Genomic DNA, 25,873 nt, shown 5'->3' on the forward strand with positions numbered 1-25,873 from the left:
AAATGCACCAGAAGAGCACTGAAGGCAGCCCCTGATGTTACAGTTTTGGAGAAAGGGAATTTTTTTTCCAGATAAACCCTTTGGATGAAAGCTTATGGCAAAACTGCATAACTGCAGTTTGTAAAACACATGCTTATCATGAAGGAAAAGCAACTATTTCCTGCTAAGTACCCCCCATCTCCCCATCTGCTTGCAATTTTGCTGGTAAACAGCAGCGGGAGGGATTTGGGGTAGGAAACTGGTGTGAGCCACTAACCAGATCAGGAGCACTTTCTAACTCAGGGCTCCACTGCGGTATTTCCTTTCCAAGTTTTAGCACATGTTTTTAAAAGTGTGTTTATCATACCAAGTAGTTTGTCCTTTGGGGCCTGCAGTTTTATAGGTGTCCCCTCCTAACATCACTTTTATTTAATGTAATTCCTCAAGATTGTAGCAGGGGTGTAGCTAGCTGCTCCAGCACCCAGAGCCGCAGGGCAGGGCGATCTGCCCATGGGGGCGGGACAAGCCATGCACGGGGGCGCTGCGGCGATCCACCCAGGTGTGTGTGTGTGCGCGCGGTGATCCGCCCAGGGGGGCGGTGCGGCGAGCTGCTCACGGAGTCTGCCTGGCAGACGCAAGCCCCACACTGCTGTTTTGGGTTGCGTGGGGGCCCGAGCCCAGGAGAGACGCGTGGCTCGGGCGTGCTGCAGGCCAGGCCCCACGGTAAGTGCCGCCTCCCACGGTGTGCCATTTTGTCACCCCCCTCAAGGATGACACTTGGGGCGGACCGCATCCCCTGCAACCCCCTTCCTACGCCGCTGGCTGGAAGAACTGCAACTTTGGAGGTAGCTCTGACGTAGGGTTCATCCCAGTGCTGGATTTACGTATAAGCTAAACATGCTATAGCCTAGGGCCCCACTCTCCTGCCCCCCCCAATATACTTCTTCTTAATTGTATTTCAGATGAACAATTACTTTGATAAAATACATATTTTTTATGTGCAAATGGCTTTAGATACCTATTAGGTCCATAAATTACCATATGGCATATATTCAACACAAAAAACAGTGACAATTTGTTGTTGACAAAGGACATATAAAGGGCCCCATTACCTTCAGTAGCTTAGGGCTTCATCAAACCTAAATCCAGCCCTGGTTCATCCATACTTTCACTTCTTCCATGGCTAGAAAGTAGGGGTCTTTTCTGCTTGCCCTATGCTTTCTAGTCATGAATCCGAGTAGTATTGCATTTGCCGCACAGCTTTCCCCTGAAAAGCACGCTCTTTGTCCCTAAATTGGAACAAACGGCAATGCACAGAAAACCCGATTGCTGTTTGATCTGTTCAGTGGTAAACTGCCAGTTTCCCCAGGGAAAAGCGGATGGGCCAATGGAGCTGTGGAAGAGCCCCAAAGACAAAGGAAACAAGGGCTATAAGTAGTTGACAAGTTTTGAAGACCAGATATCAGTCTGCCTCTCTGATGAAATCCGACTCTACCTGTACTCAGGAGTACTCGCAATGGGTTTTGTAAGAAGAGGGTGTTAACCTTGGCACTGGAGTTAACCTTGGCACCTTGGAGTCAAATTCCAATGAAATAATTAGCCAGCCTTCATATACATTCCCTACAATTTTATTTAGATAGCAAACTCTTCAGAGGATTCAAGAAGTACCTGCTTGTTGGATGCTATATATACCTAAAAGGAGACGACAAGGAAAAAGAAAAAGAAAAACACTTGTTTGTTATACTGTTGTTGTTGTTGTTGTTGTTGTTGTTGATGTTTTATTACCTGCCCTTCATCCTAAGGTCCCAGGACAGTAATTTAGAACACAGTTTAAAAGAGTTAAAAAACTTACATTTTTTTAAAAAAAGTGCTGGTTTAAAGTGTTAATGAATTTTAGTTTTCTAAAGTTCCTCTTCTGGGTTGTTTGATTTGTGAAGTGTCACACTAAGTTGCCTGCCATAGGTATACTAACTTCAAAGATTGTCCTTTTAACTACAAGAAATAATTAATTTCCATTTTCACATCCCCCTTTCATTAAGTATCTCAGTTACCAGACTGAAACTCTCTCATTAGCTGATTTTGACCACATCAGACTGGCCAGTGTCCAGCTGTGCTCTATGTTCCAAATCTCTGCTGCCTATAAATTAATCAGCCAGGTTATTATAATATGGTCTCAAAGGCCTTAAAGGGATTTTCAATTAGATAATGTTATTACAGTCTTAACTCACCTTGTTCTGAAATTGTTTTCAGTGAATTTTCATCCTGACAAAATTACTTGCATCCCAAAGTGTTCAGTCGGAAAAGACCTTTCACAAGTAGGTATCATCACAAAGCTTCCAGCTAAAGTGATGCAAAGGAGACAACTGAGATCAGAATGTTTTATGCAAGGCATTTTCAGAGGCCTGAGGAAATATTAATGGTCCAAGGCCCTGGAAAAGCCTCTGTTAGAATAACTGCTTTAATTTAGGTCACAAATTATAATGAAGGGTGCATGGATGGGGTGGAAATAATCAGACTAGTGTGGAGAAGTGGGTGGCACATCCATTGTAACAGGTATGATTTCCAGGCTCTTAAGTTGCCTGTGTCTGCTGTGTGTAAAATATAAGCTGGGATTTGCAAAACCATTGGTGAACTATTATTGGTGTCTCTGATACAGCTAGGGGTCTAACTGTATGTTATGTTAAATGTGTCTCAGGAAGTGTTTGTTCCCTTTAATGTTATTATTCTCAGTGCTTTTTTCTGGGGGTACCCAATGTACAGTCAAACCTCGGTTGTCAAACGTAATCTGTTCCGGAAGCCCGTTTGGCTTCCAAAATGTTCAACAACTGAGGCACAGCTTCTGATTGGTTGCAAGAGCTTCCCTCACTCAAGCAGAAGCTGCATCGGATGTTCAGCTTCCAAAGAATGTTCAAAAACTGGAACATTTACTTCCGGGTTTTTGGCGTTCGGGAGCCGAAATGTATGATAACGGAAGTGTTTGGGAACTGAGGTTTGACTGCACTGTTCTTTTTCTAGAAGAAAAGCACTGATTGTTATCATTATTATGGCAATTCACTCAAAGAGACTTACAAGCACAATAGAAAAACTTAAACCAACTGCCATAATACTAAGGATGTAGCGGCAATTTTCATTGGGAACACAGCACACGAGGAAGAGAGGCTTAACCTTTCTCTCACCTGTCACAAAGCTGAGGTAACTCTCCAGTCAGAGCACCCCCTCACCATGGGAGCTAAGAAAAGAAGAGCCACCCTGCCAAGTGCTATTGCCTGCCATTATGATACATGTCCTTGGAAGGACATGTCTTTACATTTTAGGAGCACACTTTAAAAGCTTGAGTGTACACCATATAAAGTGCAAAGCTGTCTTTATATGATATTTGGCTGAGATAAACTGCCTCAACAAACATGCCTCGGTAAGAACGTGCTTCTCAAATAAAGAGTTTTAAAATGTCCCATCTTCTCCAGCAGTCAAAGGTGTGTTTCACCAATCGTGATTCATTTATGACTTTTGCTGCACTTGTTGTCACATGACTGAAACTCGCACACCTATTCATTATAGCCTGCCCAACATACACAACACTCAATTGGGAATTATTGTAGCCACCTATTAAATGGGCCATTTTTAGGTGTTACGATTCTATTCATACTCAACAGGGAATATTGCTTGCAAACACTTATACAGACCTGTAGCTTGTCTATATCCAGCGTGTGGCTCTGAAGAAAATACTTTATTGTTTCATACAGCCCCTTTCTCTTTCCCACTAACAGCTAAAGAAAACAAAAGGGTTCATTATAGGCTCGGTTTGCATAATTATTGTGAGCCATGGAATTTCACTTTGTGTGTGCGCACACACACATGTGCGCATGCACAGAAAATGGATTGCCCAGAAACAGAATTTGGAGTTTTGCTTTCCTATGTTGATCTTCAGTGTTAAGCATAGTCAAAATTGTTATGTACTGAAGTTCTCACCCTGGGCCAGCAGGGGGATACTGTAGATAGTTTTCACTGAGGTCCACATATGCAAATAAGGGATTGAAAGTGACGTTCAGTGATTGGATAGTTACAGAAAATGGTTACTGTTGCATTCTAGTGGAGCTCTATATAAGCAGGCTGGCTGAACCCTTCACTTCAGTTCTGTTCTGACCTGTGAATAAACAAGAGCTGTTTGAAGAACCGCTGTGTCGTCTGATATGTTCACCCACAACTTAACAAAAATAGATCCACTGAAATTAATGCCCATAAATTTCAATGGGTCCACTCTGAGTATAACTATCATGGAATATCATCTGGCACCTGAAGTGGGAGATGGTGCACAGACTACCAATGTATCAAGGAAGAAGCTCCTCACCAACAAACCAAGCCAAAACAACACACACAGTTTCTGCTTCTAAAAGGGGAGTGAGCCATTCTAAGCTACAGCCAATCTCTAACCAGCTACGGATTTATTTTACAATCTAAATACCCTGCCTACTAGTTTCTTCTATTAGACGTCAAGCTTTCCCGCCTGTACAAATAGCTCTCTTGAAAGCAGTTACATTTATGAACAGTTTGTGTGCTGATCACACTGCCAGCTGTCAGCAGACAAACAATCATTCACACCAAGGGAAGGAAATTGATGCTGAAGAAAAATGGCTCTCAAGCAATGTCCCCATCAATCCAAATAGAGAAAGAACCATAAAGAGTTCCTTGTAACCTAGAGCCTTATTAATGACTCCCCAGCTTTGTTTCTAAATACATAACTTCCCTAGTCTTATTTGATGACAGACATAAAGAAAATGTACCCTCAGGGGTAGCTTTAGAAACTGTGGCAGTGAGGCTGTGGTGCAAACATATCCTGATCTAAGAGGGATTTTATTTATTCTAAACATCCATAAACAGTTTCCCCAAGGCTCCAAGGCTTGAAATTCACCCAAGTCTTGTTTTCAGGTCAGAAATAGGACACATTCCTCTCCCCATTTCTCACAGTACATCACTGCACAACAAACTTGCATATTTTCCCTAGGCTTCGATTTAAAGTACTATTGCCAGGTGTGTGTGCGTGTGTGTTTTAAGTTTGGCATGTTATAAGCTGCTTTGGGCACAATCTGGGGAGAAAGTGGCACATGAATAAATGGATGATTATGAAAACCCATGCCCATTTTCACAGTTAAAGGTAAAGGTAAAGGTACCCCTGACCGTTAGGTCCAGTCACGGACGACTCTGAGTTGCGGCGCTCATCTTGCTCTATAGGCCGAGGGAACCGGCGTTTGTCTGCAGACAGCTTCCGGGTCATGTGGCCAGCATGACTAAGCTGCTTCTGGTGAACCAGAGCAGTGCACGGAAACACTGTTTACCTTGCCGCCGGAGCAGTACCTGTTTATCTACTTGCACTTTGACGTGCTTTCGAACTGCTAGGAGGGCAGGAGCAGGGATTGAGCAACAGGAGCTCACCCCATTGCGGGGATTCGAATCGCTGACTTTCCGATCAGCAAGCCCTAGGCTCAGTGGTTTAGACCACAGCGCATAAATTACAACAGAGCAGGGCAAGTTATCAGCGGAGCTAGATTGGGTCAATTGGGCACACACCTAGATAGAAATGCAAGGTGGGCTTTCCAAGACTGTGTAATACATTGAATTCATACAGATAAATGAAGACAAAAAGGAAAATCCATGCCACTTCCATTGTTACTGTTGCAGTAATTACAACAGAGCAGGGCGAACTGTTAATAGCATAACAAGGATGGGCCAGCTGCACACACCTTAGACGAAGATGCAAATGGGCCTCCCACGGTCATATAATGTACTGATAGAAATTGCCAGATATCACTTAGTGAGATGCTTATGAGAGCAGTGTGTCAAGTGGAGAAGTGTCTTTTATTCTCTTTATACCTGTATCCTAACACAGTAAAGCACATTTAGTAGCTCAGTCTTGCTGGCACGGAAGGTGCCAGAGTGCCTTAACAATCAATCCCTCTTTCCAGGGAACTTTGAGAATTGTAGCTCTGTGAGGGGAATCTTAAAAAATAGAGACATCACCTTGCCAACAAAGGTCCGTATAGTTAAAGCTATGGTTTTCCCAGTAGTGATGTATGGAAGTGAAAGCTGGACCATTAAGAAGGCTGATCGCTGAAGAATTGATGCTTTTGAATTATGGTGCTGGAGGAGACTCTTGAGAGTCCCATGGACTGCAAGAAGATCAAACCTCTCCATTCTTAAGGAAATCAGCCCTGAGTGCTCACTGGAAGGACAGATCGTGAAGCTGAGGCTCCAGTACTTTGGCCACCTCATGAGAAGAGAAAAGACCCTGATGTTGGGAAAGATGGAGGGCACAAGGAGAAGGGGATGACAGAGGACGAGATGGTTGGACAGTGTTCTCGAAGCTACAAACATGAGTCTGACCAAACTGCGGGAGGCAGTGGAAGACAGGAGTGCCTGGCGTGCTCTGGTCCATGGGGTCATGAAGAGTTGGACACGACTAAACGACTAAACAACAACAACAAACAACTCTCAGCATCCTTAACAAACTGCAGTTCCCAGGATTCTGGTCTGATTCTGTTTCAAGTGCTATGATACTGTTTTAAATACATAGTGCAGATTGGGATAACATGTGGGCAGGTGAAGAGAGAAGGCCTAGGGCTGATGTCCCCAATGAAGTACTCATATGAAAGCCTCCCCCAGCCCCTGTGAAGCCTTTGTTTGCTTTGTTTCCTACCCTTCTCTCTGGGTTTCTTTATATTTTTTTGTTTTTCCCTGCCCTCAAGGGGTAGATCGGTAAGTTCCCCACTCTCTTCTGTTTATGTTCATCATCCTTCTCCAGTGTTCCCCCCCTTCTCTTGGGGTGGTGCCTTTCCCCCCTCTTCCTGGGGAGTCAGTATTTGTTTTCCCAGCCCTGTGTGTTTGTTTTTCTTCCTTCTGGCTTGTCTCCCTTCCGTTTAATGTTCAAGAAATACACATACACAGAGTGTAAGCAAGCAGCGGATACTCCCAAGAAATTGTGACTGGGGGTGTCTCCCATGGCAGCCATTTTGTGGTAGTGCTCATGGCACTTTTGAAAATCCCAGCTGTATCCATGCCTCTGAAAAGTTGGGGACATCTGGCCAATGGTTTGGTTTTTTTTTTTAAAGCACCATGGTTGGGGTGGTGAATAAACTTACTCAAGATATTGCTACTTCCCCACCACAAGAATGCCCCCAGAGAATTGCCACAGATAACAGAAGTTGGTGGCTTGCAGCCTGCAAACAGCATTGTTTGGGGCCATTTTGCCTCAGTTTAAATAACTACTTCCATCACTGCAGACAGATACAGCAGGACTAAAGAAAACATGGCCATAAGGTTGTGAGAATAATTCATACCAATCCAAAGTCACCTCTGTATATTTCTGCTTTTGCTGTGGTAAGCATTCCCATGTTTGTAAACCACTGAACTTCAAAGTTCGCTGCAGGGGATGCTACAGGGTGTTCCTTGTTTCAATGTGTAACATAACGGAAGATGGTGCTCTGGATCCAAAAAACACAGCAAACCATACCAAAAAGGACATCTTAGACAACAGAGAACCTTCCCAACATACAAATTGTGCCCCCTTTTATCCATGCCTACAAGCTTTACATGTAACTGGAATGAAAGTCAATATGGATATTTGGTCACAGATGCCGGAATTTAAATAAATTGTGCAATAGTCATTCTGCCAATCTAGTTGGACCATATGCACTACTCATTCTATGGGCCTCCATTCTGTTTTTACATGCTTCAAGAATCATAGTTGTTTCCAACGATGTGTGTTTTGTTATGGTGTTGTAAGGTTGTCCTAGTTTGAAGAGTGTATGAATTTCTATTTTTAATTCACTGTAACTTTCCATAAAATGCAGAGCAACCCTGTCCAATATCATTCAGAAGTGTTCAATGGCACTTACTCCCATTAAATAATGAAATAATGTACTTTACAAAGGATTGCAAAAGCTTTTCACATGGGACATCAAGACTATTCTTTATAGGTAGGGCCTGATATGTCCCTTGCATTTCCCTCCTTATCTCCGTCTCCTTCAAAAGATGAATGATGTGCTTTTTATTTTACTTTTCACATCCTCCCCAAAAAACTTACCCAAACCTCAGAAAGAGACAAAGCATATATATCAAAAGATTGGTATGTATGACTCTATGGGATCTGATCTAGGGCTATCACTGCAGACATTTCAAAAAGGTGCTTTTCAAAAAATGGTTGGGTAGATTAACCCTCATAAATAACTGAAAGGAGCAATTAATATGGTTAACCAGACTACAGTCATCCGTGTCCCACTAACTTCCAGGTTAGACTACTGCAATGCACTGCACATGGAGCTTCCTTTGAAGATTGTAATTAGTTCACATCATAGCTTATAGGCTAGCAGCTGGGACTGAATATTGGGAACACATCTTGCCATTATCATCCAGTCTGTTTCTGAGTTTCATAACTGAGTATGAAAAAGAAGCACCCAAGAGAAGAAATTATATAAATGCTGTGATGTGACATATGCTGTAGGCCACTAACCTAGATGGTTTTTCCAAGACAGATGTTTCATTCCTGCCAACACAGAGCTGCTTGACTGAGGGTGCTTCTCGACTGTTGCTATTTTGTGTGTGAGATTGAATCATATTCCAGCAAATTCAGTTTGCACAATTAAATTTGTGCAACACAATCACTTCAACCACTCTTGGACATTTTGCAGTAAGGAAAATGATCGGGAAAATGTACTGGAAAGTGTGAGATAACAACTGCTTGATGCAACATTGTGTAACCTCCCTGCAAAGAAATCAGCATAGATGTTCAGTAAACAACTAGTGTTGCAGATAATCTGTCCACAGAATTGTGCAAACAAATCATGATGAATGCTCAAAAGCAGGTTGTCTGGAAGCAACCTGAGATTTTCTGTCTTGCCAGTGAGGCCTGGGAGCTGTCCAGCACAGCAATGAGAAGATCAAAGGCAGGGTTGTTAAAGGAGGAGGGGAACTATCCAGCCAAGGAGTCAGAACTAGAGCACAAGACTAGGAGCTGGACTGAAGGGGTGTTTCACTAGCAACATCCGGGCACCAAGATTTTATATCTGCCCTGTCTCACCAGTTTCTTGAACGCCAGTGGGATCCTTGTTCCAAGTATCATGAAGTTCATAATTCATTCTTCTAAACAGGACTCAGTTTGAACTCATTGTAACCTCTAATTGTGGAGGCATGGGGTGACCAGAGAGGGCTGCAGCTGAGGTGTACAACTAGTCATGGGTGCATGATGGCCTCAAGCTGACCTTCGTCCCAGTATGTGCCTGGGTTAGTCTCATCTGTTGTGGGTTCAGGCATCAGTGATCTTACTCATAAATACAGTAAAGAAAGTCAAGGATAGGTCTATCTTCATATATGTGCAGTCTTCAATTCTACTGCAATATTATGAGCTACATCATCCCTCAGATATAAGGACTTAGCAAGAATAAAGTAGCCTGGTTTCAAATGGAGTGCTGTTGTCAAGAGGATGACCCCACAAAAGTGGAAGGCCTGGATGCAACCGGATAGAGATTGCTGATCTCATGACCTATTGACCCCTGCAGCCAATGAGAAAGTGACATATAAAAAGAGAAAATCTATGTGGTAATGCTTTCTTGACCTGTCTGGGGATTGAAAAGGCATGTGGAATATCTGATTAGCTGGGAAAGTTGTCAATGACTTTAAGGAAAGAACTCCTCCCTGTCTCCCTCCCCTCACTGCTTTTTATTTCGTTATGCTCTTTTAATCTATTTGTTAATGTAGTTAAGAAAGTCTTATATGATTTGGGCATCTTGAAGTTTGGGGTCTTGGGACAATGGAAAGATATTCAAGGGTGGGAGCTGCAGTTGTGTGGGGAAGGGTTAGATGAGCAGAGGAAGTGACAAAATGTTTCAGAATATGAGTCTTTTTATTGTATTGTATTGGTTTTTTAAAATACTTCCGATTTTAAAAAAAGAAGAAGGATGTGCATGTCAATGGCCATCAGCTGTGAACTCCCTGATCAGAGTAACAGATGGTGGGAAGGAACTCACAACAAGAGATAGTCTGTTTCCACACTGACTGTCTACAGTTGGCAAACCAATGGTCCTTGACTTGACCTGACTTGATAGCTCTTCTTTTATTTTCAATCCTGGATTTGATAAATGTAAATATGCATTTCTAAACAATACTCCTGCTGAAGTTTATTCATTAAGGAAGGCACTAACCTTACCACCACTAAATGCAAAAAGCCCCGTAGCATCAACAAGAAAGATGCCAATAGGTTGACTTTCCATGCTTCCCCCGTGCACACGCCTCTCAGTAAGAAGACCCCGAGGGATGCTCATGCAGCTGTAAGGGCTCCAGCAGGCTGACAGAGTACTTTCCCCTCTCATTTCTCATCAGCATTCACATCAGTGCTTTTGGCTAATAGACAGGCTTCTGCTTCCAGATACACAGCTAAAGATGAGCATTCGTGCCAACTGAATTAGACCTTTCAACCAGAGACGCTTGGAATCGGTACTCTTCACACATCACAGGCCATCTGAAACCTTCTGCTCATGCTGTTTCGCTGCAGCTACCACATCCCATGCTCATGGAGAACAAGAACACGGGCAATAATACAGGAGGAGAAGCAGCCATGGGCTGTTCTCTTTGCCAGGCTTATATTAAATAATGCATGCTCACCCAAGAAGCATATTTTGGCATATCCAGAGAGCCTGCTTCTAAGGATATGCTACAAAATCCGATTAAAAAATATTGTTGCTTGCTTTAGTTGGGGTTATTTTTTTTGGGGGGGGGGTGTATTGTGGGCACATTCAATAGTAATACAGCACTAAAATTTGAGAATGGAAGGTGTGGGTTATCTGGCAACTGTCTACCTGGCCTGGAATAAGCATCCTCCCCACTTGAGTGACCAGACCAGGACCAAATGAGGATGCAAGTCAGCCTGAGTTGTCTCCTGGTCCCTTGGGATGCTGCTGCTGGTTTGACACTGGATCTAAAGGCTGCTTGTGGAACAAGCTTAAGTGGGAGGTTCCTGACTAAAGAATTTGCAGGCTGCAGCTACAAACTGGGTAAGAAAAGGATCAAATAAAGCCATAGCCAAGCCTCTGCTCCCACCTAAGGTATTTTTTCCTGGTCACCTTTAGGGGGGACAGGAGTCATGAAATCCGCAGAAAATGTAAACCAAATGATTACCTTTCCTATCAACTCTGGGGACAGAATTGTTTTTCCTTCTTCTTCAGTTCACTCCATTATATTGAGATGTTCTTGAGATTACGCACAGTTGTAGCTTCTGAAAGTGAAAAGCAGTTTCCATTACAGATGAAAAGTCAATTTCAGTTAGAGTTGAGCTGAAATGAGGATGGAGGGGGTGCTTTTGGTTTTGAAGAGTTCCTAACGTGTAAAACTTTTATGTCCCATTGCAAAAGGGAGTGAAAGTGTGCAGCTCTAAGACACAAAGCACCTTTGGGTCAGCTGCTCCAAAACAGAGAGGGCTGACCTTTTAGAACAGGGACAGGGCCATTTCTCGTCCCTCCCTCCCATATGATTTCCCTCTGCATGATGTTACTCTGCATCCAAATCTGATTGGCTATGTGGCACTGTATTGTCATCACATCAACCATGTGGGCCTGGATTGGCTGGAAATGAAATAAAGGTAGGAGGCAATGGCACCAGAGTAGCAGCGAGGTGGGAAACCAAGTGTCTATAAACAGAAATGAGGCAGGACTAAGGGTTAGGGGCAGGTTGTGTAACTGCTGCACACTATGACCAAGGAAAACTCTTAACATCCAAATGTTGCAGGCAGGATTCAAATCTGGCAGCTTTTGGAAGAGAGTTTAAATGCGGTCAGTTTTACTTTGTCCTCCTCAATACATTTCTGTTTTGCTCTTTGCAAATGGCATATTCACAAACTTTCTCAGTGGTGTGAATGCTTGAATTATATGCTTGGCTTGTGGCTATACTTCTGGCAGGCTTCTCTACTGTTTGGATAGCTTCATAGCCTGCGTGCCAGCCAGACATCATAATCCTGCATAATTTGTGATAACCAGGTGGCAAACTTTCAATCTAAGCCACGTACAAGTGGAGGTGTTGCATGTGCAGGCCACCTCATTCTTTCAGTCGAGGCAGCAGATTCACCCATGGGTGCAAAGCAATGTTATTGTTGATCTCCCACCCCCAGCAAAATGAATGAGAAAGCCATTGCAGGGACAGAGGCTTCTGTTCCTTGTTTGAACCTGAATGCTTTCCTCCAGTATAAGGATATGGTTCAAATGCTGTCCATCTATGAATAGGTAACATGCAATTTCCCCATGTGGTTAGACCAGCATGAGGAAGAGTGCAGATGTGCTCCCCATTCCCACCCCTTCCAGCTCTCCCTTGTCTTGAAGGGCTAATGTCTGCAATGGGCAGGGTGATGTCCTCTTGGAGGCTTTATGCAATTTAGGCTCCTGATCACACATGATTCTATGTAAATCACATTGCGGTGGGTTCTCAATGTACAACAGGCTTCCTGCTGCAGACATTTGCCTTCCAATTTGTGGAGGCTGGTGACAGGGATGTTGACAGAGGAGGCAGAGAAAGACAGCATCTCTCCACTCTTCCCATCATATGAAGAATCATATGCATTCATCAGGGGAAGAATGCAGCTGGTGGTGGGGAGAGAGAGAGAGAGAGAGAGAAGAATACCATTGAGTGCTAAACCTTGTGAACTGTATTTCTTCCTTTCCAAAAGGAACAGAAATCTTTCCAGCCTAACTTGGGGTCTCCTAGATATTCATTATCTTTCATGCTGTTTGCAGACGGCTCTGCTTTGCTCCCAAAGCAACCAGCACAGGGCTAGAGCTGCTCATTTTGCTATTACAGGGAATGAAGATCACTCATGGTTTTATCACTTAAAACCTCCGTTTTCCGGTTTTGCAGTGTGTTTGGCATAGCAACTGCAACACTATACGTAAGATAAAGGCAATTATATTGCAATAATGTTTTCAAAAGCTTGATGAGTTCACTGTGGCAAATGACTTCGACTCTGTTGTCCTGACAAATTTAGTTGAGAGAACGCTGGGGAAGGAGGATGTAAAAAATATTTGACCAAAAGAGGGCAGAGGCGCATTGTACAGAGTGATGAAATGCAGAGACACGTAATCAGCCTAGTTACTTGGGTTTTTATTGCAGCACCTGGAGCACATAGGATTTTTTAATATATTTTTGACTTTTGCACCAGAAAATACGACACAAATAGTTGGTTCATTGGGTTTCCACGGTTATGGTAGTTTGTAGAGAATTACTGCTGGCACCATAGTTTAGAAAACACACACACACACACACACACACACACACACACACACACACACAATTAATTGATAAAGAAAGCATTAAAACATATAGTATGAAGGGGGGAAGGGATCTGTTCTGTATGTCTGTATGGTAACAGAATCCTGACTTCTTGTACGTGCATAATCATATCCCATGTACATGATTTCCCCCTAAAATAACAATACTGCTAGCCTGGAAAAGAGAACAATGTATTAACATGGCTGTAGCCTTCATCCTGGAAAATGTTACTTTCTTTTATCAGGGTTTTAGGGTTACACACATTTTGAACTTGTCAGCCTTGACAACATTCTTTTAATTATCTGTTTATGTTGGGATGGGGACTCCATTTTCATTACTATTTAGATGATAATGTGCGTGTGGAGGGAACTGTTCTTAGCATCTTTTTATAATTCATTTGCATCAGTCTAGTAACAGTAGACTATGTGTGGAAAAAACCAAGTCCCCAAGTGGATCATTCTTCCAGATCTGAATCTGTTTGCTTAGACACTCCACTGCTTCTGCTCTATTCAGCACACTGCTGTATAATGAACATGCTGCAAAAGATGGAGAGACCTATTTAGATAGCCATATAAATGAATCAAGTCCCATATATGGATTATGACACCAGGTTTGGCATTGGGAAACCGTGGAAACTGTGCAGCTGGAGAACAATCCTGAAACCATGTTCATTACCTAGATGGTTTTAACACATGGCTGTAGACTAGACCTGTGTTCTTTCCTGGGCTTTTACCTGCACTTGTACCTCCTCTTCTTCCAGGGATACAAGGAAGGATAAAGTGGACCCCCTTCTTGCCAGTTCTTTACCCTTATCAAGTCAAACATCCTGGAATGGCCTACTGAATATTACTGATGCACCTTCAGACATTTCAGCAGGGCAATTGCAGAGATGTCAGAATTTATGGGGAAAGACATACAGAGCTCAGCATTGTCAGAGTAATGGCAATATTTTGCATTGTACAGTATTGCCTGGACCCGTGTCTCCAGGACAAGCATTTTGTGACGGCAATAAGTCTGGAAATCAGATGTCATCTGGGGTCTATAGAAATGGGCTTTTGTTGTATTTTATGCTGAAAACGTTTAATTAAAAAATGATTATTAAGAAACAAAGATGTTAAGGTGCTAATTACATGCATAATCTGTAGTAAAACTGAAAGAGAATAAGAGACACGAAAGTATAGTCTCTGATAGGATGGACAGATGCTGAAAAGCACAGGGCTGGTGCACCTTCAATAGCTGGGAATTTCAGCAGGTGTAGTTTGTCAAGTTATAGCTGCTGAAATTTCCTTATCTAGAAGACCATTAAAGGCATGGGAGGCCTATCCTCTTTTGCATGGGACCACCCTTTCTCTGGGAGAATGCTGCTTCCTTGATTTGCCACTTGGTAGCCTTGATGCTTACATCACTGAGAGTTAATGGTAGACTTTGCAAGAAGTGCAAAGGCCAAATAGGTGAGTTTGCTTCCTTATTGGAAAAGTGGAATGAGACAAGGAGACGTTGCAACAGTGAGCTTCTTGGGAAGATGTAATGGGAGCATATGTTTGCTGAGGCCAGGCCTGGTTTTCAGTTTAAGCTTCTGTTTAGCTAAGTGGCCCATATCTGCTTGGCTGCTGTGAAACCCTGCCATCCTGTCACCTTTCTCCTCAGAACATGATGATATTCCCAAAGCTTGCTGCCTCTGCTGTTGACACAGAATCCTGTAATCTGATGCCCATGTCTAACACCAGAGCTGTGTCACTGCTATACCTCCTGCTGGCTGTAATTTGTCTGCTTCTGTTGCCTGTTGCTAGTAGCACACTCCAGGAAACAGGGCAAAGAAGTAAGCAGGGGTTAAGAGCTGCTAGTGCATCTGCTATGGCCAAGAAAGAAAGAAAGAAAAGAAAAGCACAACCTGTGGTCAGGTGTTGTTGAAGACAGGTAACTGGTGGATGGTGTGACCTCGATTGTCGACAAACGAGGCTTAGCAACAACAGATGTCAGTGAAGCCAGGCCATATGTTGTTACACAATTGCTTTGGAAGCTGACACAGTTCCAATTACAATACATCCCCATGGAGACGGGTTCTGCTAATGATTAATGACTCTTGATCTCTTGAGCTGTTTCTACAAGAGCACTAATATTTGACATAAAAGCACAGAGCTCTGCTTTCAGAGTTGCTGCATGTGTGTGCTGGCCACCACCTGTTGTTCAGGGACCTATCCCTTTAGTAAACACAAGGAAGGGTGAAGGAAATAGGGAGAAAATGTTTATATGTCAATAGAAGTCCATGTAGGTATAGCAACAGTATAAACAGATAGCCGCTGCTTGGCTGGCAGTGAGCAAGGGACAGGCACTATTTTGCAGGACTGCGGGAATGAATTATTCAAGTCACACTGTTTGTCATTTTCCAGGCAGAAACCTTTCCCCTCTGGTCATTGGTAAATCTCATCTAGGAGATTACCTGCCAGAGAACACCATTTCCAAATCTTCAACACTCCACTTGCTAATTTCCAGGGCATCTCTGCTTGAAATGCATTATTTACAAGAGAGCTTTGTGTGGAAAGGTATTAAGGAAAGTTGCATAAGCCTTGCAAACCTGGCTTAAATTAGGAGCAGAGAACAAGGATCTGCAACATAATTCTTGCGGCTTGGCTACAAAGAGGCCTCATCACCGTAGGTAAGCTTGTAAGCATCAGCCCGGTGTCTTCAGCTCTCTGTGCGTCTTGTTTCATGGTTATGTTTAACCATGGAAATAGAACAGCAGCTCCTTTTCATTCCTAGGAATGTGCCCCACGCAGCACTTCCTGGGCTGCCAAGGATGTCAAAACAAATAAGATATGGCAGTCTTTCTCAATGCGCTGCCGATTCTTAACGTTAAGGGAACACCAGCCAGCAAGCAGTGAATTTCATAATGAATAAACGCTAATTGCAAAACCAAGAGCTGTGAACTTGGGACAGAGACCAAAACCTTGAAATAATTTTGGTTCTTGAGCCTTTTTAAAGGGGGGGGGGGAAAGGAGATTTGAACTACTGTATGCAGTCGCAACAGCTGCTAGAAAGGTGATGTGACTGCAATAAATGGCTTTTGCTGTTTAGCAGCTACTGAAGGCAAGGATGTGTGCTTGCATGGAATGGAGCTGACCTCACCAGGGTCTGCTTCCAAACCCACCAGGATGGGATTGGTCCTCTTCAGTTGCTGCTCGGCAGCAACAACTGATTATACTACTACTGCCACTGTCTGGTAGCCCAGGGCAGAACTCATTGTTGCTGGAATACAACTCCTATAATATCCATCCAGCTTACCAGTGGGCAGAGATGATGGAAGTTGTAGTCCAACAACAAACACCTAGAGACCCAAGGTTGAAGAAGGCTGGTCTAGGGGACAATCACTGCTTAGATCTGGTTGCAGCTTAAGTACAGTGTAAATACAAATATTTAGATCTTGGCATCTCATCTTCTAATTTCAGATGTATGAATGAAGGCTGTTCAGCAGTGAAGGAGGCGTATTTTACAGGTGCTTATTGTCTCTTTACATATCCCAGGCTGACCGTGGTTAAATAAATGGGCTGCAATGCTTATTGGCTGAAATAAAGCTCTGCTTAGATCTACAGAGAAAATACAGGCAGTGAGAAAAAGCTGAACAGTGAGGAGCCTTGGAAATAACTTTTTGTTATTTTAAAGGCTTCAGACTAATGATGTATGAAATGGAACTATTAATAGGGAAGCACCGAAGGAAGTTATGAAATTGCCAGAAGCATGTGGCTTCAGAAATTCTACCAGGGACAAAGAAGAAAGCACAAATGATTATATATATATATATATTTTTTGGGGGGGGGTTCCCTTTTTTGGATCTCATCTGAATAGATATATGGTCTATAGTGAGATGCATACTCTGACTACCTTGCTATGGGGAGGGGGTGTTATGGGTCTTCTCTATTGTAGGAGATGCCTGTTCAAAGTCCCTGGCTGAATCCTTCCCCCCCACTCCATAGCATTTCATACAGATATCTTAAAATAGAACCATTTTCCAATCAAGATGTCACAATTTGGGTCACTTGATAATTCACTATGTGTTGTAAACCAACTTCTATCATGAACTAGAGACACACTGTTCTTTTAGTCCTTGTAACTGAAAATGAGAATTGTTAACTGACATTTTTTATTATGTCTGATAGCAGCACTGGGTTTGTCTGGGGCCTGGAGAAACTTGATATTAGAGGCCAGAATTTCAAAGTTATAGGATTTGTTGAACCTCACTATACCTGGTTACTCCAGTGGTATGAAATTAAAAGAATGACAGGCCAGATTTCTTGCTGCCCCAAGGGTTGTATCCAACTAAGTCCTCCTATGAGCACTTTACCCTAGTTTTTTTACACATTACTTGACTGGAGAACTGCATCTCAACATTCGGAGAAGTACAACTTTCAAAGGATGGCTGTGTTTTGGTTCACATATTGGTAAATTCATATTTAAATGTGAACTGAACTGAGGTCTTCTCAATCCCTATTTAGGGGGAAGCCAGAGGAAGAGAAGGACCAAGGGGAGGTGTAGTACTCTTCATAGCTTTGTAGTAAAGAATCGGCTTCATATACGCAAAGTCCCAAGTCTAATCTCCAGTGGAAGGACTTCAGATCAGAAAAATGGGATAGACTTCTGCCTGTGATCTTGGAGGGTTACTGCCTGTTGGATTACTATGAAGATGCTAGCTTCCTTAGCAAGAGGAGTCATGTACCTAAGATTGGTGTGAGCATATATGGCATTTCCGCCTCAGGGCTCTTCTTTACGCCTAACTGGCTGCAGTAGTTAGAGGTATACAGTAATTGTTGCCAGAGAAAGTTAATTCTCAGGAGGATACTGTTTGCAGGGAAGGCCAAATTGTCCTCTGTACCCATCTAGGAGTGGCACTTTTGAAAAGCCCAGTGGCACCATTCAGACACCAATTCCTGTCTTCATTAACCTCCCCACCCACCTGGTGCTGCCCGAGGTAGATTGTTTCATTCCGATTGTTTCAGCACAGTGTCCTGCAGTCTTAGCAATATATCAGCATTAAGTTTCCATTTGTCTCTGAAGCACCTTCTACTGACAATTTCTAACAGCTCTTTAGAATGGGATTCATAACCATTTTCTGCAGCTAACAACAATGCCAATAAAAGTTTTTAAAACGCCAGTGCAAGTCTATGCCTACTCAGAAGTAAGCCCCACTGAGTTCACTGAAGTTCCTAGATTAAGTGTATATCTCATGGGTGGGGAAATTAATACCTGGGGGCCAAATGTGGTCCTCTGAGCCTTTTTATCCAGTCACTGAGGCTCTGTCAGGCCACACTCCTCCCTGCTCCTGCTCCTCTCACATGGATTTGCCTTGCTAGGATGTGTTCTTGAACTCTGATCATGGCTGTTGACTGCTTGGGTGAAGGATAGAGAGAAGTGTGTAAGTCTCTGTAGAAACTAGGCTAATGAACGAAGGTAAAATTTATATTTGTTGCTCTGGCCACTTTTGATTCTTCCTCCATCCACTATTGACATGTGCTCTCTTGACGATTTCCCAGATAGGAACATGGCCCTCCATCTGAGAAAATATATGGGTATGCAGGAATAAAGTTCAGCTTCTAGGCTGTCACTCTTGTTTCCTTAAGCTTTTTATTCTCTATTTTATTCTCTATTTTGTATGTATTCTCTATTTTGTATTGTATTGTATTGTATTTTTCTATTTTGTATTGTATTCTCTATTTTGTATTTTGTATTTTGTATGTTTTGCAAGCTTTTTATTCTCTATTTTGTATGTTTTGCAAGTTTTGTTTTTTTTAAAGTTTTCTAGTTGCCTTCTTATCCTTTTGGGAAAGGGAGTGGTCAATATGATCGACTCCATGCTGATAGCCTGGAGAGATATCAGAATTTCCAGCAGTGACAAGAGATGTGAAAAAAGACAACAGTCTGAAAGGAAAGCTTAAGAACTCTGTCTTTGCTGTGTTCAGTTTGAGATTTCAACAGGATATCATTCAGGAACATTTATCAGAAAATATTTCCAGGAGCTTATGCTTTGTTTACCTTCAAAACTGTGGACAGAACATTCATTTGTAGACTAGTCTCTAGGAATTTTGGGTAGCAGACCAACTAAAATTAATGAGCACGATTAAGTTAGGTCCATTAATTTCATTAGGTTTACTCTGAGTAAAACATAGCTGAATGCTGCCCATGGGGCTGGTAGCTTTATTTAAAAGGGCTTGTCTTGCTAGAGTCTTTGATTTTATCAGAAAGCTCACCAGCTCCAATCTGCCATGACCATACCTGTCAGTTTGAGGCAACTTGAAAACTTGTAAGCCATGGGATACAGGATTTTGTCATCCTACTGCAACCTTCTCTTCCCCACAATGTGTATGCAGTAAAAAGTGTGTTGTGAAGTCATTTAGATTCACATTTCTCTACTCTGCCATCTCATACATTGCTTCTTGTGGGAGGGATGCAAAGCACAATGAAACCATGTCATGAGTTTTGATGCATGAGTTTTGATGAGTATTTTGATATGCCTTGATGCTCCTGTAAGTATGAGTTCTCATGCCTCCCATTGTGGGTGCCCTTTGCAGAACTGCATGCAGCACCCCCCTGGGCCACGTGGGACTCACCAGCTGGTTGGGCTGGCCCACCTCCCTGTCACCAGCTGTTGGGGTTCCCGCCAAACCCCAGTTTAATCTATCAGTGTCTTGTTGGAGGTGGGGCCAGCCAAGCGGACTGCGAATGGGCAGGCTTCCCATTGGTCCGCTCGAGATGCTTAAATAGGCGGCGGAGCTGGCAGCAAGCATGCAGTCGGCTCTGGAGCTTCACCCACCCACCCTCCCTTTCTCTAATGCATTATTGCAGGTTAACCATTTTCCTTCCTTTTCAGTGGGCATTGTTGCAGTGTTTTGATGATTGCTGTTGAAGAGTAGGGAAGGAATTTCCCTGCTCTGCAGGTTTTGCCTTCCCCATAGCAATTGTCACAACTTTGGCGGTTTTAGGCCTTGGGTGGAATCCTTTAGTTTATCTTCCCTGAATGGGGGGGGGCATGAAGTGGTGACTCACCCCCCCCCCCGCGGCGGCGATTCCAGGGTTCCCTCTTAAAGGGGTTGGTGAAAAGGGAGTCACTGGCCATACACTGAAAGGTTGTCAGTGAACTCCCCTGCGTTGTGGGGATATGAGGTGGGCTGCCTGTGTACACAAGCATCTTGCAGTGCACCCTCCCCTATTCCATTCACCCTGAGGAGCCCCAGTTCCCCAACTGGGGGGGTTGGGAGGGATACATGCCCAATGCCTAAGCCAAGGTGTTCCTACATCTGAAAGGTTTAATAAAGTTGTGGCCAATTTAAATCCCATAACACATTGTCATGAGTCGTTATTCCTTCTGGTGGGCTCTCGGGGTCGGGGGGTCTCCACCTGGGCACACAATGAGACCATCATATTCCTGCAGTACAACCAACCAACTCTGTGGTAAGAGTCATTAGTAAGAGCCATGTGAGTTAGAATTTGCTACAAGAGCTGTTGGCATCTAGCACATGCAAGTATTCTTATGGCTCCATCAATTCTACTTAATTTTACTTAGGCCCAGTTCAAGACATAAAGATTTTGGTCTGATAAACCAAGAACAAGTGTTGGGCTTGTATGCTCCTCCCTTCCTCTCCTGCTAAGTGTTTCTTAAACCGCCCTTTCCCATTCAAACTGGGAAACTAATTTAATATATTGACCACAAACCAGGAAAAATAAGAAACCCAGAGAAACCGAAAAATAATAGATTCAGCCATCCCTAGTAAAAACTGTTGCTTATTAGAGCCAGATTGTTACGTCTGAACTAATCCTTTACCTCTTTCATCCATTTTCCTAAATGCGAAGGTAGCAAACAGCCCTTACAATTGTTTTAGAGGCCAAAGATACAAATTACAGGAGTTTTCACAGATACCCCCCTCTTGTTTTCTGCAGAAAAGATTCTCTTTCTCCCCTCTCCCCTCACAATGTATAAAAATTATAAGAAATGGCATGTGAACCAGGAATCATAACACAAAAGCAAGAAAAAGGGGCACAGCCTCCTGCAAATTTTGAATGTGACTTTCACAGTGTTAAGAAAGAATCTTGGCATCGTGAGTTTGACAAATCTAAATCTGATCTCCATTTTTTATGCTTCCGATAGCTCTGAAATAGAAGCACTTGACATCATTTCTAATGAAAGGAGCATCTGGGATATAATCAGATTCTCATCTGAATAGCAACTAGGAGATAACACTTTTAATTCCATATTTGAATGAAGGCTGGTTAGGTGGTGTATTTCTGGTTTAAGTACCCAGCTTGTTTTGTTCTGGATCACAGAACATTAAGATCTCAAATGGATTTTTGGCCAATATGGCAAATGCATTGCTATTGGATCCAAAGACAGAAGTAATTTGTGCTTTACTAATGGTTATGGAATCAGATAGGTAAAGCTATGACTCCTGTCACCATGGCAACAGCAAATGACACAGCTTATTCACCCAATGTACACGCACACACAAGTAATTTTGCTTTTTTGTTTGGAAAGTACTTTTTCTTTAATGTTTGGAAGCTTTTGGAAGGAAAAGTATCCTAAATGTTTTGAAAACAGAAAAGACAGGAACTGCTTTGATGGATCAAACCAGGCACCAGAATTTTGCAACCAGCAGAGGCCACCCAGATACCTGCTGTTAGGTGATGAAAAGCTCCTCATAGAAACACGTCTCCCCATCCCTCTGTGCCATTCATGGAACATGCATGTGAACAATGAGCTGACAGGCACTTATGGCCAAACTATATGTGAGACTCAAGTGGTACAAAATTCGCCCTTATTATTGGAGAGGGTCTCACAAAATACAGCTGCAAAGACTGCACAGAAAACCAGGATGGCAAAGAAAGTCTAACCCCTTCCCTGCATGCTATTTTTTCCTGCTAAAAATTACACAGACACCCTGTTGCTTTTCGCCCCTTAAAGGGAAAATCTATGGGTAGTTGTGCAATTTCCACTGTCTGGCAAAAAAAGCAGCTGAACAGTGAAGTTAGCAGAATAATGGCATGAGGAGGAAAGGGCTGCAAAAATCTTTGGCCTCCAATGATCATCTCCAGTTTGCAAGCCCCAAGGCTGTGTTTTTGTAAAACAAAGACGTACTGCATACAACAGAGCCTTGTGTGAAGTTTGGCCCTTACTTCTGTTAGACAAAGTCCTTCATTGGAAAAACCTAGGCCACATAACCTCTCTAGAACAACATTTTCTGGAAGTTTACCTCATGATGCAGCACATTGAGTATGTGTGGACGATAGGAAGTAGGTAGCAGGCCTGGATGTGAGAAAGACAAATGTGCACACATGCCGCAGTTTGTTCAGGTACTGCTTAGCTCATCCTTCGTAGAGATAAACCCTTTGTCTTTTTTGAGAGTTCCACCTAGCAAATCGAATTAGTGTACAATAAGGGGTTTTCTTTTCTTTAAAAAAATGCATAGCTGGTGCCACTAGGCCTGGCTGAGAATGCTGATGTGAAAGGAAAGAAACCCTGGCAAGTAATTAGTATGAATGATGTGCATCTGCTTTCATGCAGACTCACCTGGCTAATTCTAAGGAAACCATTCATCTACATTAAGCTTTTACCTGAATTCATCACTACTGAAGTTCTGCTGCTGGAAGGAATATTTATAGACAGCTTTTCTATGAAGTACTAATTTCCCCCCACAATGAAATAATGCAATCCGTTTTGAATTGATTAGAAAAGGGAATAGTGTAACTTATCAAGGTGTTCATATTATTATATCAACATTACATCATTTATCGGCTGATTATTTGCAGAGAAAACAAGAATCAAATCTTAAATGGTGATTAACAAACATAACGTCTTTCTTAATTTTTATTTAGTGCTGAAAGGGGCTAACAACCTTTGCTCTAACTTCAATTTAATGCACTTTACAAGAACAAAGATAGGAAGCTTTACAGTATGACCTAGAACAACCTATATCTATCATTCTCTCCCCCCCCCCCGTTAAGCAACATCAGCCATGACTGCAGTTCCTGAATTCATTACTATTCTGCAGGAGTGTTAAAGAAACCTAACATTGAATACCTAAAACTCCACTACAACAGATATCTAAATGTTACACAATTTAGGTCCAAAATCAACTGTTTTCCTCAAAATGTACTATAACAAAGAAACAGAGCTGTGTGTCAGCAGCACACTGATGACACTTTACAACTGATCCCAACTGCTTCATGTAGATCTTAAATAGCACTGGCAACAAACACCTCCATGTGGCACCCCATAACACAATCGCCAGAGGCCCAAAGAACATTCTCCTAATTCCAAGCTCTGGAACTGACTCTGCAGGCAGGACTGGCACTACAGTAAAGCAGTGCCCCTGGTTCCCATCCCTCAGAGCTGGTCAATCCCTCATACCATGGCCAATGGTATTGAAAGCCATGTAGAAGTCAAGTAGGAGAAATAGGGTCTCACTCTCCTTGCCCTCACCTGATAATGGTGTATCAGGGCGATGATGGATTATTCAGCCCCAAAACCAAGCTTGGGTCCAGACTGAAATAGGTCTAGATTACCAGTTTCATCCAAGAATGGATGCCGCTGCTCCCCTACAACTCAAGAAAAGGTGTATTAGCCACCAGTTGGTAACTACTGCAGACTAGTTGGCAGGTTGGCAACTGGGAGAGGGGGCATTCAGTGACATTAATGCAATCCTGGCCCAAGGCATTTTGCTGCCTGAAGTGGAACCCTGCTAGGACCAGGACATTAAAACATCTTGCTGAGCCTGACACAAATTCCTCCTTCATCTATCACCTCTTCATGGTGCTGCCTGAAGCAAATTGCTTTGTGCTATTGCACTGCAGAGCTGGCCCTGTATTAAGGGACCTGAGACTTTGGCGTACTGTTTTATTGAGCAGTTTTATAGGCCATGACTTTTTATTGTTGGGGCATTGTCCTTTTTTATATAGTACACTTGTGATTGCTGCAGCTCCTTAGATGAGATTTTACTGGATTTTAGTAATTTTAGACTAGATTTCATTGTATTAGAAGTTTTTAATGTTGTCGGTTGCCCCAGGTGCAAAGAACTGGACTATTAGTGGAGGCAGCTGGATAGTTTATGTTTGTCACTTTCACTCTTTCACAGTGTTTCCTTTTGCCTTGGATAGTGTGCATATGTCAATTCATTGTGGCATACCATATGTCTGTTTGCCTATAGTACACACCTCTTATTTCTGCCTAGTGTTCTGTTTTAGCATCCAGCTCTTTATTATCAGAGACGTGGAAAATTTGTCTATACATATATTTTTTGCAATATACTTTTGAACAATAAAGTGATATTTAATACCTGAAATACATTTATTTTAACTACAGTGGTACCTCGGGTTAAGTACTTAATTCGTTCTGGAGGTCCGTTCTTAACCTGAAACTGTTCTTAACCTGAAGCACCACTTTAGCTAACGGGGCCTCCCGCTGCTGGCGCGCCGCCGGAGCACAATTTCTGTTCTCATCCTGAAGCAAAGTTCTTAACCCGAGGTACTATTTCTGGGTTAGCGGAGTCTGTAACCTGAAGTGTATGTAACCGGAAGCGTATGTAACCCGAGGTACCACTGTATTAGTATTTTAGTTTGGCAATTCAACTGAAATGTAACATCTTCAAACAATTCTCTATAAGTCCTGTGACTTATAGGGTGGTTTTAAAATCATTTAGGGAAGTCAAGAAGGGTCAGAAGCAAAGCCAACCAATCAAAACATTAAGTTCTCTGAGATATTCCTTGTGAATTTTCTCAGACTAATCAGACTCATTTCCCTTTTCTGTATGCTTTTGGCCATTCCTGGCTCTTGAATAGATAGTTGATAAAAAGTTCAATGAACTGACAGTTGGTATCAACAGAGACAGTGGAATCGGCGAAAACCAGGGCGGAGGAAGAGAGCAGTACATTGAGTTGCTGTGTGTGCTCTGCGCTTCCAAGAGAGATCCCATGCATTTTATCATTTATTAATGTCTGCTTGTTACAGTGTGCTGTTTACTTGAGCTTGGACTAGCCTGAGGCAACAGAGGAACTGATTGTCCTCCGTTGCACAACATAATGTTTTGACAATTGCACATTCATTGCCTAATCCACGGAACTGACATTTTTCTTTGCATTAATTATCACCTCACTTTAACACCGTGCTGTGGAGCCCTTCTGGGATTTGTAAGATAAATGAGGGTGACTTGGACTAGTGGCCTCTGATACAGTTTTATTTATAGGTGCTAAAGAAGGCCAGAGACCTTTATTTCATAACACTTAAAAATGATGTTCAGGTTTGTGTAATAAGAATTTGAGAACAATTTCTAACACCTGCACTTCTCTTCCATTGCAGATAGATAGATCCAGGACTATGCAGTGTCTACTTTCAGAAGAGCTTTTCTGGATCAGTGAAACAGTCCATCTAGTAGTCTACAGCGACCATTTCCTACAGCGGCCAATCAGATGCCTCTGTGAAGCCCACAAACAGGATGTTATGGCAGCAGTCCACTTCTCTTGTTGTTCCCAGAAGCTACTATTCAGTGCCATTCTACCTCTGAACCTGGGTAATTAACATAGCCACCAAGTCTTGCAATTGAGATACATTCTGGACATC

General features: G+C 42.7%; 1 protein-coding gene across 3 annotated transcripts in view; it reads right to left on the bottom strand.

The window, feature by feature from the left end:
- Positions 1-25,873, bottom strand: part of ATP10B (ATPase phospholipid transporting 10B (putative)) — a 136,702-nt gene that overhangs the window by 57,983 nt on the left and 52,846 nt on the right. The window contains exons 3-4 of one of the 3 annotated variants that reach the window (XM_077924415.1): positions 11,143-11,239; positions 2,208-2,319 (exon numbers count right to left, since the gene is read on the bottom strand). The exons of 1 other annotated variant lie outside the window; for it this stretch is intronic. The gene's annotated coding sequence lies outside the window, so the exon portion shown is untranslated. The remainder of the gene's footprint in view (positions 1-2,207; positions 2,320-11,142; positions 11,240-25,873) is intronic. One more of the 3 variants, XM_028717405.2, reaches the window with a different exon arrangement.

This window comes from Podarcis muralis, chromosome 2 (assembly GCF_964188315.1).
Source record: "Podarcis muralis chromosome 2, rPodMur119.hap1.1, whole genome shotgun sequence".
Classification (NCBI taxonomy): domain Eukaryota; kingdom Metazoa; phylum Chordata; class Lepidosauria; order Squamata; family Lacertidae; genus Podarcis; species Podarcis muralis.